This window comes from Vespa mandarinia, chromosome 9, assembly GCF_050613455.1.
Source record: "Vespa mandarinia isolate Hongniang chromosome 9, ASM5061345v1, whole genome shotgun sequence".
Taxonomy (NCBI): domain Eukaryota; kingdom Metazoa; phylum Arthropoda; class Insecta; order Hymenoptera; family Vespidae; genus Vespa; species Vespa mandarinia.
The window spans coordinates 1175695-1182500 of NC_140818.1; the positions used below are offsets into that span (position 1 = coordinate 1175695).

A 6806-nucleotide genomic window follows, 5' to 3' on the forward strand; every position below is an offset into this window, starting at 1 on the left:
TTTCTTTACGCACTTTTGTGTGTATGTGTGTGTATGTGTGTTCGGTGCACGCGTGTATTTATACGTTCGTCTGATACGTCACGTTATTTTGTTCCGTTTACACACTCGCTTCTATAGAAAATGATGCAGCAACTTTCTTTTTTTTTCTTATATTTTTTTGTGAGTAATAAATGAATCGTATTACGACGGCTAACGAACCAATAATTGCCACATCAATTTTTGTTCTTGCCGTTATTATTATCTTTTCTCTCTTTTTTTTTTTTTAATAAACTCTTCAAATTTTTAATAACACAATTTCCAATACCACTTCGTTGTTTCTCGATAAAATGGCATCACGATATTCTCGTTTCTATCGACTAAAGCTCTTCCGAATTACTATTATTCGTTTCATTTATACTAAACATCGTTCGCCGACTGAGTCGAGTTTTTTATACGATCCGAGTTCCTCGAGTGCACACACGTTGAACGTGAGCCAGCAAATAGAGTAAACCAGGCGTTCTCTAGACGATAATCGACTGACTGACTGACTGACTGTTTTTTTACAAGCTTGTCGATCTTTCTTGATCGAACGGTATCCCTTGAAGAAGACGATGATGCACTGTTCTCCGACGTCCAGACCACTCTTGGGAGAACTCTTTACTTTCGTCCACACCAACCAAGAGAAAACTACCCAGCTTGTACCCTCTCCTTTCACGTATCTCGTTTTTATTAAACTAATTTTATACCGAAGAAAAATTCATACACGTTAAATTTTAGTAATTATATTATTTCGCAATTATGAAAATCAATAGGAATTGATACATTGAAAAATTCTTCCAATAAGTTTTCAATTTCATAAATTGATTTTGTCGAACGAAAAATATAAATGTCTATTTTATCTCGTCCGATTATCTTGCTTTTAAAAAAGCATCATAAATTATATATATATGTATACGTCTATTTATGTTAAATATGTACTTGATGGATAGAAAAACACAATAAAAGCACAAAGAAATAATGTAATCCTTTCCGAAAGGAGAATTCGTGGTCGGTGCAGTCAATACGATTTGATTCACTCGCGGTAGAAGTCGCGGATGCTGTAAGCTCGCGCCCGAGGAAAGAGGCCCTATATATGGGCCTCGGCACGAACACATCGATAAGTATATTGAGGGTGGGGAGGGGGAAAGAGGAGTTAGTAGCCGGTCTGTACGTGTCTGCGTTTTTACGAATAAATGTGTGCGTGCGTGTCTTCTGTCGACGACGTTAAAAAACGGTACGTTAAACGTATCTTGTTTCGAAAAATAAAAAAATAAAAAAACAAAAAATGGACACGTTTTTCTTTCTTAATCGCGTAATAGGATCGGTACTGTTAACAGCAGCGTTATTTTGACTTTCCGATATTAATTTCGACTTGGCGAATAATTGTAATTATTTAGAATAAATAATTGTATTTATTTATAATTATTTAATACACATTTTTTTTTACGCAATAAAAGATCGGAATCTCGTGTTAAATCTGTCTAAATGATTTTGCAGACTTTCGAAATAACGAGAATGTGAAAATCAACGTGAGATTACATCAGCATTAGAAAGATTAGAAAAACATAGGATATCTCAAAGCTATGCAGGTAAACTATCGATTATTCGTTCGTACTTATACTTATATAATATTTATATATATGGATTCTGTACACAAAATACGATGCACGTTAAAAAAATAAAAAAATAAAAAATGCATATAAAACGAAAGTCAAGCGCTATAATTATCTTGCACTATGTTTATGATATTCAAAGTATGTAAATGAAAAAAGAAAAAGAAGGAATAAAGCGAATAAAATACGTCAATCGATATAAGACGATCGATAATAAATAATTGCATGAGGTTTTAATCGCGAATAGATAAAAAGTACGAAGTTTACAAGTATATATTCTAGTTTTCTAGTGCATCGCAGCGCGATTCCTTTCTGTGGATATTGAGGTTGAATTACCTATTTAGGATGAGAGCCCGGATATATACATTCACCTATGCATGTAGTATCAAATACACGTTATTCCGCACGAGCTAATCGTAATACATTTCTTATGTGAGTCACGTTTTTTTTCCATTCCTCACCTTTTACATTGCAAAATAATTGTAATCCTTTTATTTCACGTAGAAATTATTCAAGATTAGTGTTAATTTTTTTCTCTTTCTTTCTCTCTCTTTCTCTTTCGTTAAAATTATAATTTTTAAAGCTTAATAAACAATAATGAAATATCTGATATTTTTATCATTATTTATATTATCTTTTTCTTTTCTTTTGTTTTTTTTTTCTTTTTTTTACATTTTTATTATAATTTCGTTTCGAAGATTTCAATGCTGTCAAATAATACGTTCAAATTCCAATAGATAAATAAAACGATTTAAAAGAATGTCCTTTGTCGTAAAACGATCGCGTGGATCATCAATGATGATTATATTCAATAGTTGATAAAAAATACGTGGCATAAAAATCATGTGATGATATACATTGGTGTCAGACGATAATGATGACCCCTATTCATAAGTCGGCTAAAAAATTCTTAAACTGCGAAGAAAAGATAATAATGTCGAACGTTGAATTTAAAACGATAGAAAAAACGTAAATGATACGTTTTTTTTTCGTTATAAACAAAAAAAGCATTTCGTTTCCCCACTTATTCGTTCGCATTCAATTTCGATCTCTTTATCGTTCGTTAAATAATTCCTAAGATTTTCTTTTGTCAATTCTTTAAACCAAATTGCATTTATCCGCAAGAAGATTGATTGAGAGAAAAAAATGATTGAGCGCTACTCTCATTTATTTGATTATATCTTTTGTTAAATTTTCTGAGACATTAAGCATAAAACGTTCAATGTAATTTATAATTCTGCTAACGGCGATAGTTTTTCCAGATGTACATATGTACTTACTTATATATGTTCATATACACACACACACACAAATCTTTTATTGTATTCCGGAATTTTCTTTTTTTTTCATTTTTCTTTCATTTCTTCGTTAATCGATTTCCGATGAAAGAAAAAAATTGAGAAAACTCTATATTCACCGAATTTATTTATAAATAATTTCTTTTTAAATATTTAGGTATCAGTACGAGTCATTCGTAAGTAGACAGTAATCAATTTCCTCATTACATTGTTATTTTGTATGTAATTTTAATTTGCAATATTCTATAACTATCCGTTATAAGTTAGGCTTTTAATATTACAATATTAAAAAGAAATTGGCTTAAAAAGTCTTTAAAAAGAGTAATTGATCTTTACTTTCGGATCTTTAAGATCATGTAGGAAATTTTGTATCACTGAACTTTTGGCCTATGCTATACATATGTATGTAAATATATATATATATATATATATATATATATATATTTATTTATTTACATACATATGTATAAATTAAAATAAATAAAATTATAATTATATATATATATGTAGACTTATTTTTATCAAATATTTTTATCAAATTTATATATATATATACATATATTTTGTTTGTGTTATTAGCGAAGATTCAGAAGAGAAAGATGAACTCAGAAAGTTGTCGACATGTACAGAAGAAAAGGGGAACGGTCGTCTCGTTCGTTCGTTCGTTCGTTCGTTCGGCAACAGTCCATCAGTTTTAATCAAAGGCGTAATACGGGACAAGATTCTTTAGGAGGCCAGAAACCCAGCATGCTCTTTCCAAGCGTACCTCCATTAACGAACCTCGAACCTTGCGTGTGCACAATATATATATATAACATACGAGTGTATATGAAGTGTGCTTATCTACATGTATAATACATACACGAACAAATCCGATTTTCATATGAATATGTACGTGCATATATATACGTGTCAAATGCATCTTTAACATATATCTACAAATAGAAATATTCGTGCATTTCTAGTGCGTAAAACTCCTATTATGAAAATTCTTTATTTCCGTAATTTATATAAAACACTCGCACGAAACTCATCGTAACACATCCGTGAAAGCATGTTGTATTATTAACGTTTGGAAATTTGAACAATTAGTTAAGGAGTTCGAATAATTAAGTTCGAAATGGTTTTAAAGTATACTCGAATGGTACATAGGGTGGGTCAAAAGTTTTTAGGCAGAATCAAAAGTTTCTATGGAGCATTGGTAGTTTTACAATTTGAAAAGGAAAAGAAAAAAAGACAAAGAAAGAGAGAAAGAAACGTTCGTATTAAAAAGGTCTCAAAAAAATGAATAATTGATATTTATTTATCGCTCATATTAGAAGAGAAAGAAAATTGAATCATTCAATCGCTTTACCTTGAATGGTCTTTCGTTTCGTTCATAGGAAAATAGGATTGCTTCGATGAATCGAACGAATACGAGAATACGTTTCATTCATGGAAGATGTTATAATCGTTTTAGTGTTCAACGACGCGATGTCATTACGTATACTAAATGGATTATTCGTCGCTCGCTCTTTCTCTCTCTCTCTCTATATATATATATATATACATATATATATATATATATATATATATATATATATATATACACATACATATTTATTGTAACCCGCAAGGCAACAGCACTTTTAAAGAGACTACGTCGCTTTGTCGTTATCGATTTGACTTTTTTATGAGTATTAAAATGGCTGTTATTTATTTATTCGGGATCATTATTTTTAAACATTCGATTAGCATTTTAAATAAATGATCAATAATTTAAATAAAATAATAGCACGTAATCCGACTCTATAATACCTACACTTAATTGTTTATCACTGATCAGAATATTCATCTGTTACTGATTATACATTTTACAAAGTGGTTATCATTTAATAAAAAAATATTAATCAAATAAATAAAAATGTATTAAAATATCTCGTAAGAAATACATCGTAAAGTATACAGTGTTATATATGTCATCGTGCTTAATACATCATTATTTATACTTTCGTGAAATTAAAAAATGCATTTATTTATGGGATTTTTGATCGTTTGGACTTATTAATTTGGACAATTAATTGAAAAAAATATTATCACATGTTAAGAAGAAAAATAGTAAGAAAACAATCTTTTAAAATATTATTCGAAAAAATTTAATCTATTTTACTTTAGGTATGATAGTTTACTTATTATAAAGAAAATACAGTTTGTATCAATAAAAGGAATAAAACGTAGTATTTTGAACGTCACTGTTTTCTTCTGTATGTGCGTTACTGCGAAAAACTTATTGTTGTCATATTGCGTATGTATACTTGTGTGTTGTGTATGTGTGTGTGTGTGTGTGTGTGAGAGAGAAAGAGAATACTTTTAGCAATCGTAAACTTTGAAGGCGATTTTTTTTCAAAACTAGAAGATACATATGTACTGCCTTTCGTGATTGTACAACACATGTCATTTACTTTATCTACTTTGCTGTAGAACTTTAAATGCATTGTTTCGTGTACTCCGAATATTTGTTTCGCAAATTTTTTGTTTTATTTAAATCTTTATTATTTCTTTTTCCTTTGTTATTCTCTTTTTATTACTTTTTTTTATTATTGTCTACTTCAAAGAAGATAGAAAAATAAAAATATGTGTCTGATATTTAGCAAAATTTATAAATATAGGTATCTATTGTCTACATAAATCGGTAAAAGTTATTTGAAACGGTGTTAATTTCTCATCTCGTTACACATCGTTCGTTGATTAAGTAACAAAATTCAATTAATAAATGTACTTATTCGAAAACAATGTTTCTCTTTCTCTCTCTAACAAATTTCCCTACTCTTAACAGTCGTAATGTCACGAATTAGGGCAAATTTATAGCGTCCCTAAACACCTTCCGTATTCTACTACGTCACAAAGCGATTTTGTAAATCGCGAGCTTCATTAGTATTATGAATTTTAAGCGAGTAAATGTCGTCAGAATGTAGATTTTATTTAAACTAACGCTTACGCCATATATTAGCAGCTATTTATATTCTCTGTCTTTGTCTGTCTCTCTCTCTCTCTCGCTCCCTTTTTCTCTCTCTCTCTCTTTCTCTCTATCTATCTCTATCTGACGACTTTGCATTCTTTAAACACTTAATGACGATCTTATTACTTTCTCTATTTAAACTTTTCAAATCATCGACAGAAGAAAAAGAATATATACATTTTTTTAATAATATAGAAAGAGAATGTTAAAAGTAAAGTAGCAAGTTTTAGATGATAATAATAATAATAATAATAATAATAATAAAAATAATAATAATAATAAATATATAATAAAAATAATAATAATTATGATAAACTTATTTAAATTATTTAAGCTTTTTGAATTATCGATAAAAGAAAAAGAGAAAGAGAAAGAGAGAAAGAAAGAAAGAGAGAAAGAAAGAAAGAGAGAAAGAAAGAGAGAGAAAAATCTATCAACAACAAAAGCATAAAAGATTCGTATAGAGCTTGTTGGAGCATGTAACCATAAACTTTAGAGCATTCCTCGTACATTGTATACATGAATTATAATACACAAATGCTCGTGCATTCATCTCGAGATCGCGTAAAGTATTGTACGTTATGTTTTTATTTAATTGAATTTTATTTTATTTGTATTTACTCTCTTGTTTTTCTTTTTTTCTTTTTTTTTACTTTATTTTTTTCAATTATAATACACACGTCGACAATTCTTGTCATAAATGAACAAACGTAATAAAAAAAAAGAAGCTTATTCTTGCGCAGGAATAAATTTACTGTTACATTATTACATTTCGAATATAAAATTTCACTATTGTGCGCACGTTCTTCTTCTTTTTTTCTTTCCTTTTAATAATTCCATGCAACATTGGTTGTGTGTGTATGTGTGTTTGAGTTTTAT

The 6806-nt window shown here is 29.1% G+C and overlaps 1 protein-coding gene and 1 long non-coding RNA gene across 9 annotated transcripts in view; one reads left to right on the forward strand and one right to left on the reverse strand.

Annotated features, from left to right (window-relative positions):
* The window catches only part of LOC118446523 (low-density lipoprotein receptor), a 31412-nt gene that overhangs the window by 10818 nt on the left and 13788 nt on the right, over nucleotides 1–6806 (reverse strand). The gene's annotated exons all lie outside the window — the stretch shown is intronic.
* On the forward strand, nucleotides 741–4390 carry LOC118446529 (uncharacterized). The gene is made up of 4 exons (XR_014982611.1): nucleotides 741–1403; nucleotides 1516–1607; nucleotides 1914–2063; nucleotides 3509–4390. It is a non-coding gene; the product is annotated as an uncharacterized LOC118446529 (long non-coding RNA).